Raw genomic sequence first — 11,503 nt, 5'->3', positions numbered from 1 at the left:
CATTTAAAATTTCACTTAATTTCACAAAATAGTCATATGCACATCCCTGTCAATATGCAAATGAGGGAACTGTTGAAATCATCCACTCACTATTTCTTTTGTATTTTATTATATGAAATCTGAAATATTCTTATTTTCCCTTCAATGTCCTGTGAAACAAAGTGTTATTTCTCCCTGAACATGTTGAATTACCATTGTTTAACATTTCATGGTTCTTTCAAGTTGGCCCTTACTGTCAAATCTGTAAAAATTTAAATATTGTGCAATTCAAACAATAAAAAACAAAGAAATAGTGAGTGAGGGACATCATCAATTCTCTCCTTTGCATGTGACTAAATTGTGCATATAATTATTTTGTGAAAACTAAGCAAAGCTTTAAAATGTCATAACTTTCTCAATTTGCATCCGATTTTGATGAAATTTTCAATATTATGCTTGTCTGATTTTTCTGTATTGAATTAAATCAACATTTTTCTGAGGTGTACTTGACCTTTAAGTGACAAAATGAGTACCTATGTTATCACACGAGTTGACGTTTCTTCCAGACTTTAATGACCAACTGTCCATGTAACTGTTCAATAACACTGGCTTCTCCAGATTTACTTGAATTTAGAAACAATCCCAAAATGACATTCATGTTCTCTCAAGGAAAATGTGATGCTCGATAAATCGACCACGCCCTCACTCGGTATGTTCGAGAAACAAATCCTAAAACTCTCGCTTCTGACGTCAATCGCAAATATTTGGAAGCTCGTATTTATATCCCGGCCCCTTAAATGGGAGCTTAAAGCTCATCATTTACAAACCAAAGAAAAGTCCTTAATATTTGCTTCCCTAACAATAATTGTGTAGGTTGCTATGGTAACCAACTTTCCAACATATTAATATTCATATTTGCTTTATATGCATCATGTCATCACCTCTGAATAGGTGAAGTGCTAACATGATCATTGTACAAATGCATTCCTTCCTTCACTATTAAAGTCTAAATGATGTACCCTTTATGCTGTTTTAAAAAAATAAAGTGACTACCCTTTTCCGACCCCTATGACAATTTCAAGTCTGAAAATGAATATACTTTGGAAAAAAATAGAGCAAAGGTATTCTATTCAATACTTAACTGATTGTGACAAACTTCATATGCTGCCCCAAATTATGTTTGTATTGCTCTTTTGTTAAATTGAGGATCATAAATGTACATGTCCCTTTGACACCTTTTGTCTGTTTTTTTTTTCATCAAAATGAATGAATAAGCCAGATGATATTCCTGCAAAATAAAACATAATAAAACTTGCAATATTTAGCCCACTTTGCAGAAACTGTTATTTACATATGGTAAGAATCTGGCTGAGTAGAAAATAATGCTGTTGTGTATGGTGTTTTGCCCTAAACATGTGCATAAATGAAAATATGAAACCAAATAGTCTTGTCTCTAAAACTCAGCTACGTGTGTCAGAGTTGAGTAGCCTTTTTACCAAACTTGAATTTCAGACCAGTGTTGTACCCTTAAATGTCGCCTCATCCACGGGCTCCAAAAAAGAAAACTGCCTTAATGATTAAACTGTGCTGCAATCCCTGCAATAGCAATATTGCTTTCAAAATCAGATTCTTTAAATGAACATTTGCATCTGAAAAATTAGACAGATTCTATACTTGTTGAATTGATCAAACATCAATCTCTTGCATACCAGACCACGATCAAATAGCATCAAACTACAGTGCGTATCAAAAAAAGTTTACACTTTGAAAAAGCCCTGGGAATTAAAAAATATACAACATGTGGGTAATTTTTTCACATATAATCTTGGGTTTGGGTCTCATCTATCTAATGAAAGTAAAAGTTTTGACAGAATGTTACACTTGAGTGAGCACTGTCCATTTTTGTAAAGCTCGCAGAAATCTGTGCAGAAATGCTTGTTTTCACGCTGTGTCAAGGGGAAAGGACGAAGTCAAACTTACCCTGCAAAACATTTCTCATACATTTCCCTTGCACTTTTAGTCGATTGAAATAAAACGGATACATTCCAGCATTTTGTAACAATTTTGCCACCCAAATTGAAATTTCAACACTTAGTAAGCACAACCTTTACCCTTTTGTGTACCAGCTGGATCTGAGGACATAACTGAATCTGAACAAAAGTTTATATCAGACATCTCCAACATTTTTCACTATTAAAGTTTGTGTCATTAAAGTGGGTTTACATTTCATTTTTAAATTGATACTTGTTTCCTCCACACTTTTCCCAAGCTTGACAATGATTAATAAAATGAAAATGAAGCCTTAGCCATTTCATGTAAATCACAGCTCAGTGTAAAGCAAATATCGTAGATGACCTCGGTGTGTGGGGGAGTGGGGTGGGGCGCAATGTACTCTTCAAAGTGTTTTGGGCCAGGAAACAATTCAAAAAAGGTAAAAGATATCATCAAATCAATTTTACTAGCTAAATTCCACGTGTTCTTCATGATTAAGGTCTACTTTTATTCGCATAACTATTTCCAAGTTCTGCGCAAATCATTTTTCACTAACTTTTCAAAAGTAAGTGGTGCTCACTCAAGCGGAAATATTTTTCGACAGTTATATCGTCATTTGCTTAAATGGATCTGTACCAATGTTAAAATGTGCAAAAATCTTCAGGATATTACAAATATATAATTTTACAGGCTTTTTTCTAAGTGTAAACTTTTTTTTGATATGCACTGTATAGTGAATTTGAAAGTCTGTGAGTTCTCTTTCCTTCATTCCTACAATTCCATCTTTATCAAGCTTTGACTTTACTTATTTCTGCATGCATATTTAATGTCCTGCATGCTAAATTTTATTATTTAAAATAGACAGCTGTGTGTGTGGTTGTCTTGCTTGCTCATGACGTAGCTTTTAACATTGATCCATCCAAAATATTGTCTTCCACTTAATGTTGAAGTTTGTGCTATGTATTTCAAATCTTTAGATTCCAAATCAAACTTCCTCTTGAAAAGTCTGAATGATGGTAGATCTGACATCTTCTGCTTACTGAGTCTAGCCTGGTATTTGCGGCAGATTTCTTTAGCATGCTCCTAACAACAATACCAGAACCAAGAATCCAATATCTTTGTCGTATCTCTGCCATCACGTGAATCAGCCCTTGGTGTCCAACTTTGTGATGTGTAGGTCTCACAAGAAGTGAGGTCACATGATGCTTCATGAGCAGCAACACTTGGTGTTTGGCTTCACTAGGTATCACTGCGTGTCTTAACCTTCCTCCCACTTGAAGTGGGCCATCCTGGAAAATTGCATATAGCTTGTACAGTCTTGATCTCTTTGTGACTTTAGGGACTGAATTACCTGAATCCCTAAGCACACTCAACTCCTCTGAGAATGCATGACTCTGTACATTCTGAAAAATGACCTTTTTTAGCACCTTCGATTTCCTTGGCAGATAAAGGTTTGTCTCTATCTTGGATTGGTGTCTTTTCTCTTGAAGAACTTTCTTCAGTCTGAGCCACCATGCAAATGCCGTTCTAAGACTGGTCCAATCCGATATTGCATGATAAGTTTGTCAATGCAGTCATCAGCATCACTGCTTGATGCAAAATTATGCATTCCTTTTGTTGTCTTTACTTCTGGGTCATCATTACCAATCCCTTGCTTCTCACTTGGAAACTGTAATCCAAATTTCTTGTGGTTGTTGAAGAAATTCTGGTCTGTTAAGCCATCTGGAACTTTCCTTCAGTTGACTTTCAGGCATGCCCCTTGAAAGGATACCTGCTGGGTTCAAGGCCAAGTATACATGGTGCTATTGATTTGTCAACATAGAAATTCCTTTGTACAACCCTTGCTGCATCACTAGTGCACTGTCCATGATTGTCTTTGGCTGTTTGTCGCATAGCAAACTTACAACTAGGGCACCACGTGCTGCCAAACAGATGACTGCTTGTCCTAAATGCCTTGGGGGTCTTTTCCATGTTTCCATCTGCCCACCATAAAAATCTGAGTACATTTTGATAACCCTAATCCTAACCTAGTGAAAGATTGCCTCTATATCTGCGATAATGGCAATTCTCTTTTGTCGAAAACGTAGGAGAAACCCAATGAATTTGTTGGTGAGATCTGGACCATGGAGTACAACATCATTTAGTGATTGTCCCCTGCACTTGGAAGCACAGTCAAACACAATGCAAACTTTTCCTGGTTTCATAGGGTGGAATACTGATGAGGAATATACCAGGTAACAGATTGATCATCTGATTCAGATGCTTCTTCTGCATAGCCTTTCGAAGAAGGTCGGATATGCCTTCTATTTTTCATGAAGATGGGTGTCTCTATTCTTCTTCCAAGAGTCTGAAGTCGATGCTCAGCTATACAATGATTATCTTGAAGACTAGGGGGCGCTCCTTGAAAGGTATGGCTAGTTGTCCATAGTGATGGTGTTCTCCCAGATGTTGGCTGCTTTCCGGTCATTAAATGACATACCTCTCTCATCATTGAATAGGGAATTCTCATCTTTCAATTTGCAGAACTTCTGGACTTGCTCATCAAGGGAGGTGTCTCCTTGGATGAAATTGGTAGAGGGCTCTTGTCTCCTTTGCGTACTTCTAAGTGTATCAGTGCTCTTGGTGAATCTTGACCAATCAATAAGCCGACTTCACGTTCCCCTGCTAAGGGAATATCAATACCTCTTAGATGGTGCAAGTTGATGTCTTCCCTACAGGCCACGTAAGCAATCTGAACGTTCAATCTCTTCTTGGTGCAGACGTGAGGAAGATAAATCCTGTCTGTGGATGGCTCAGTGTCTACCACAAGGCTTACCAATGATGTGTCAATGTGATCATCTCTCTTACCCATAGTTGAAGTTGATGGCTTCTTCTTCTAGCTCCCAGATGTGCTAATGCTACTGTGCAGAATGAATTAGTTGATCTACTATCCAACAGAGCATACGTCTCAATCAATCAAATTCTTTCCATTACAGGAGCAATTGGAAGAACACTCCGATAACCGGCCCCTGTGGTATCACTGTCTACATATGCCTTAGATGCCCCTTCACTGCCTGATTCTGTAGCGGATCCTTGGCTTCGGTGTCATGTGCCCTTGATGGTGCCTTCTTCGTCCAATAGGAACTTGGTATGCTTCCTTCCACAACCTTCAACAGAACAAGTTCTGTTTAAGTTCCAGGCTGACATGTGGCCAGGACAAAGGCAGTTGAAACATAACTGGTTCTCTTCAGCAATTTGTTATCGGGTGGCAGTTTCTTGAACTGATGACAGCCAAAAAGTGTATATGTTGACTGGAGCTGGGCTACTGGAGGTAGAGTATGAGCTTCTCTGACCCTGTCTCTTAAATGCCTTCTTGTCCCATGTTTCCGTGGGATATGTTCTTGACTGGTCTTTGGGTCTAGGCTTCAAATCAGTCAGTCGTCCATGTCCTGGATCATTTTATTGAGCCGAGGTTTCCTGTATAAATGATAAAAGGTCCTCAATATGTGGCAGCCGTTTCTGCTTTCTGATAGTAGCTACTACCTTAAACCATTTTATTGAGCCGAGGTTTCCTGTATAAATGATAAAAGGTCCTCAATATGTGGCAGCCGTTTCTGCTTTCTGATAGTAGCTACCACCTTAAACCATTGGTCCCATCAGAAGGATCTCTCTCCACGCAAGGTGACGCTTTTGGTGATAGCTCAGACTTAATGACATTGCATCTAGCTTTTGAATGCAAATATGAAGTTCATCTGCTAGATCTTGTAGAGCCTTTGTATTGTTGGGCTCAATCTGTGTGGTTTAAGGAACCTTGTAAGGGTTGCCCAATTTGTTCTTTCAACATCTGCTTGGCTTTCTTGTAACCTACAGTGGAGTCCATTATCATGCAGGCATAAAGCCTCTTTATTTACAATTCTTATCAATCCGCCATTTCTTGCAGCTGTTCTATTGGCCGGTCATGATTTTTTTGTATGAGGATGGACAATCAAATAAGGATTTACATCAATTTCTCATAACACATACCATACAATATACAACATTTTGCTCGGGCATTGGAATGTAAGGATGCATATATCTTTTAAGCATACTGATAAGCCTGCCATTATTATTATTATTTTTTTTGGGGGGGGGGTTCTGTATTTACATGAATATCAAACTTGTATATTTAAGATTTTAAAATCTAAATTTTATCTGTCTTCCACCATTTATTACTCACAACTTATCACACTGGGGCCAACAGTTTTACAAGCTTGCTTTTATGTAGATCAGGGATGTAACTGGAGTTTTGTATAAAAACCTGAAAATGCGAAGCGGAGCGAGCGAAGCTCTCGCGCCTTACGGCCGGGGGTCCAGGGGCAACGCCCCGGTGGGGGTCGGGGGGCAAAGCCCCCCGAAGCCAGAGCATTATTGCACATTTGGGGCCACAGGAGAGGCCATTTCAGGGTTTAAATTGTAAAAAAAATTACCTTTTGTGTAGGTTTCTATAGACTCTTTCTTGCAGATGACAAGCTTGAGGATGGCTTTGGTGTCAACTCCCTAGTCCTCTTTGGTATCCTATAAGATGTGACTGAGCTTGAAGGTGGCTTTGGTGCTGACTTGGCTTCAACATTTGCTTTCTTCACTTTCATGAGTTTCTGTCGCTGGAAGATTTGCTTTGTAGCCAAGGCAGCAGCTTTGTGGACATGGGCTGTGGCTCTCGATTTGGGTTGAGATGACACTTCACTTGATTTATGTCTTTTTCTAATGACTGGTGGCTTATTGCTGGACTGCCTCTTCCTCTTTGCATTTAGTCTGGATTTTGCAGTGAGCATGTGGTAACAGACAGATTTGTCCACTGGGGATTTGAGTATGTTGTCTCTGCGGTAGAGTTCAACAGATGTCACTCCTTTATTCATTAGATCATATCTGACTGTTTGTATGGAGGCAAATGTTGTGACATCTAACCTGTTTGTCTTCTTTGTGATGATATTATTCATCATACTGAACGACTGTTCAATTCTTGGACCTGTGAATATGGATAATGCTGCACTAATAGTTCTCTTCAGAGCTGGGTAGTGCTGAAATACCTCTCCCCACCATTTATCCACTCGAGCGCCATCATTAAATGGTGGCAGTTTTGAGTCAAGCTGGTACTGGGTGCATTGGAGTTTGTATTCATCCATGTCATCAGCCTGAATATCTACATTAAGCAGCTTTGGAAGCTTCGTCATATATTCGTTTGTAACAGAATGTCCCCTGGCTTTTGGATCTATTGATGATAGAATTCGCAAGGCACGATTTGTGAGGGGCAGTTTTTGCTGCATGTACTTTCCAACCTCTGTATAAGCATCTCTGACTAGTTGCAAGAATGTCTTGACAGCATCTGGCTTCATATCCTTCACGATCTCTTCCGTACGTGTACCAATGACAAGTTGCGATAACTTACAAGTGATGTTCTCATTGATCTTGAGATTAGCTAACTGGTGTGCATTCATATCAACCAAATTCTCAAGCTTGATGAAGCGTGCAAGGAAAGTCCGAAACAAGTCAGTAACCTCATCATGTAGTTTATGGACTAATGGTTCCTTCTGTTCAAATATCAACACAAATGACTTGAACGAGGGTAGTACCGCCACATACAATTCTATGTACAAGATGGTAAGCTGATAGAGATGAAACAATTTGTGAACAATTCTCTTCTTTCTCGCCAATCCTTGCTCCGTTAGATTCTTCTTGTGAAATCTATCATGTATCTGCTGAAGTTTTTGTCGACCATCATCAGATACATTGTGCCTTGTCAGTATAGCTTCAAGTTCTGAAGTATAACTTGCAGTGAGTTCTGAATCAATGAAGCAATAATAAAGGCATCTGAAAGGATCCATCATGCTCTTTATCCTTGCTGCGGCATCATAGGATGAGAGCCATCGATGTGGTACCCTCTCAACAGGCAAGTTACATTTGACACCTAAAACTCTGCATATCTTCTCCAAGCGTTCTTTGATATCAGGGCTCCACTTCAAGTCGTTGTACAAATCATCTGCAAGATGTTCTACATGCTGGTCGAAAAAGCTACAAAACTTTTTCACTGAATTGTGCGTATGGTGACAGATGTCACCATCTATGTCCAAAAGATGTGGGGCAACATCTCGCAGCCTGGTTTCAAAACCTGACTTTTTCCCCCTCATGTATGCCGCTGAATCAGATAATGAGGACACAACATTGTCCAGTGGTATGTCATCATTCTTCAATAAGTCAACAACAGTCTGAAACACTGTTTCAGCATTTACGACAGTAAGTGTCACCGATGCATAATGCTGCACAACAGACGTATGTTCAATGTCTCAGAAAAATATGACACCAATATACTTAGCACCTTTTCATTTGCATTAGACGTGCATTCATCGAGATTTATTGAAAATGGAGTATTCTGCATGTCCTGTACTATACGCTTCCGAGTGACTGAAGCAAGTCCTTCATTTAGTTTATACGCGCAAGTCGTACGCTCCATGTGCAGATCATCAAGCACCTTTTTGTCCTTTGCGAGTGCTTTGGCCAAGTCTATTATCTTTGGCACAACACTAAATGTGAGGGTATTCTCCACAGTAAATGACGTGACCATAGCTTCAGCATTTGCTTTCCTGTCCTGAAAGCTTACATTCCGTTCACGCTGTAAGTCTTGCGAGGTCTTTCCAGAACATTGGTCAATGTTATGCACATTTGGTGGGGCACCGTAAGGCAGAGTGCATGATGATGTCGAAGGAATTTCAGTTTCGCCACTCTCCATTGCTGTGATATTTCTGAACAATGATGGTAACGTCTGATTAGAATCCCTTTCCTTTTTTCTCTTTTGGTGCATTTGCGAATTTCCATGACACACCAAAGCCTTCTTTCCACTAGATGCATACTTTATCTTATCGTCACAAATTATGCATTTGGCAACTCCTGCTACATCCAACTTTCTGATATAATCAGATAAAAACTGCCCTGCATCGTCCTTCGATTCAAGCCACTGCCATCTAAATCTGTTTTTTACACCCGCGTCAATGGCGTTGACGTTGTCACTTCGATTTACCTCCATTTTCAAATTCAAGCACGGACGAATTCAAAAGAACTGTAAATTACAAGTTACAATCATGTTGACAATTCAAACGAATTCGCGAATTTCTGCACAAAAAATGAAATATTCAGCATCATAAACGAAACTTACACGTAATCCTGATCTGATCACTTCAATATAAAACAGTCCAAGGCTCCAAGCAACGTTTAAACCCGCGTCTATATGTCGCGAACGATGTCCTTTTGATTTACACGATGTACGGTACCATCCATTTTCAAGCGAGAACGAATTTAAAAGTACTGTCAAATTGCAAGTTACAATTCAAACAAATTCGCGAATTCTTGCACAAAAAATATTAAGCACCGTAAAAAAATGTAATGCTGATCCGATCACTTCAATAACAAAATTATCCAAGCAATGTTTAAGCTGTTAATTCCGAGTTAAATCACAGTCCGAACGAGAGGTTGGCAAACAAAATATGTGCGGCACATGTGCATGTGTGTGGAAATTGCGATCCAGGGTTCACTTCCGCATTCAAGCCAACTCGCGACAGCTCGACCATCAGAATTTCAGACAGCGAGCGTTCTGTGCATTGAATACTGTAATTACGGTCAGTATACACTGTATACTGACCGTAACGTAATCAGAGCGAATTTCTCAGTAGCCGAGATGTCGCGATTCACGTGGCAAGCAAAGCACATGTACAAAACACATTGGCGATCGATCGTCTTTTTTAGAACGTGCCGATCGTGAAATTTCGAAGGGGCCGGGTTTTCCGGCAACTTTCGAGGGAGGGAAAACCGGAAAAGTTGAGATTTCATGAAAATACCGGAAATCCGGCAATTTCCGGAAAAGTTACATCACTGGTAGATGATTTGTCATTGAATATAAATATGTTTATATGACAATGATTTGTATTATATTTAATGTTCTGTTTGAAATAAATCTGAGTTTCAATTTGAATTTATGTAGGTCAAATCATATTTCTTCGATGTAAATTAAGCCTTAACTTTGATGAAATTTTGCTGATTGTGTCACTACATTATTTGTATTTTTTTCAGTTGTCTATAAGTGCATTATTGTTGCAGCTTCTTTTATGTGAATTAAATGTCAATTGAGAAATACGAAAAAAATCAAATGAAATGAAGAAAAAATGAATAATTACACACACTTGTTAACTTTGAAACCTTCCATTTGCACTCTGTTATGCCTTAGTCATTTAAGAACTGTTCCAAAGGTACCATGTGCGTGTAATTATTACTTACACCATTAAAGGTCAAGCCCACCCAGAAAAAGTTGATTTGAATCAATAGAGAAAAATCAAACAAGCATAAAGCTGAAAATTTCATCAAAATCAGAAGTAAAATAAAAAAAGTTATGGCATTTTATGTTTTGCAAAACAGTTTTTTTTTACAAAACAGTTATATGCATAAATTCATTGACATGCAAATGAGATAGTCGATGATGTCACTCACTGTTCTTTTTTTTATTGTTTGAAAAGGACCAATTTGACTGAACCATGAATGTTAAAACAATGGTAATTCCACATGTTCTGGGAGGAATAAAAAAACATTCTTTCATATGAGGGGAAAATGATGATATTTCATATTATAAAATAGAAATAGTGGGTGGGTGATGTCATCAGCGCCATCATTTACACACAGACCGGGATGTGCATATGGTCATTTTCAAACGTGAGTGACACGACAATCGGAGAGGTTTAAGGGCTCATATCTTCAAACTTAAAGGTTATGAATCAATCATGACTACTATATTATATACAATGTAGGACTGGCATGGGCCACTGCGAGTTTGATTTGAATTTAACAATTCGTTTAGTAGATATGATTAAAAAACGGTGCGTGAGTGACACGACAAATTTTGGACATGGGTTTCTGACCACTAACACATATGGTTGGATTCGTGCCCAAGTAGTTGTCATGGAGTACTGTGAGTACCAGTAAATGGACATAAATAGTGTACCTATCTAACACATATATTCAAAATCAATCAAACCTTCTCTATGGAAAATGGTACCCTCCTATATACCGTGAGTGACACGACATCCAAAACGTGAGTGACACGACAAGTGCAAAAATACAACATTTATCTCAACATTGAAAGTATTTTTTGCATGATCTAGAACAGTAAAATACCATTAACCAAAAAACAAGCTTAATTACATAACTGCCTTCTTTTAAGTTCATAATATGTCATCCTGATGTTTTATTCTTGGTTTATGGTCATATTTGCCCATCAACTCACATTCCCTATACCATACCACATTGTCACACTAGGGCTTCTACCACTCTCCTCTTTAGAGGAGGTGGGGGCACTTGAAGGAGGTGTTATGAGGTCTTGGCATTGACATCAACTCAAACATTCTTTTTGTGGCCTGATATCATTCAAAACTTTAACTCTTTCTCCCTATCTGTATATGAAAGTTTACAGGTTCATACAATTCAGCATCCACAACGGATGGAATAATTTTTCCTTGTAAGAAAGGTATTCTCAATA

The 11,503-nt window shown here is 38.5% G+C and overlaps 1 pseudogene; it reads right to left on the bottom strand.

Annotated features, from left to right (window-relative positions):
• Positions 1–6,219: 6,219 nt before the first annotated feature.
• Positions 6,220–9,856, bottom strand: LOC121415165 (annotated as a pseudogene).
• Positions 9,857–11,503: the final 1,647 nt, after the last annotated feature.

Source organism: Lytechinus variegatus, chromosome 5 (assembly GCF_018143015.1).
Source record: "Lytechinus variegatus isolate NC3 chromosome 5, Lvar_3.0, whole genome shotgun sequence".
Classification (NCBI taxonomy): domain Eukaryota; kingdom Metazoa; phylum Echinodermata; class Echinoidea; order Temnopleuroida; family Toxopneustidae; genus Lytechinus; species Lytechinus variegatus.
The sequence above is the reverse complement of the archived record's forward strand: the minus strand, read 5'-3'. Positions and strand labels throughout refer to the sequence as shown.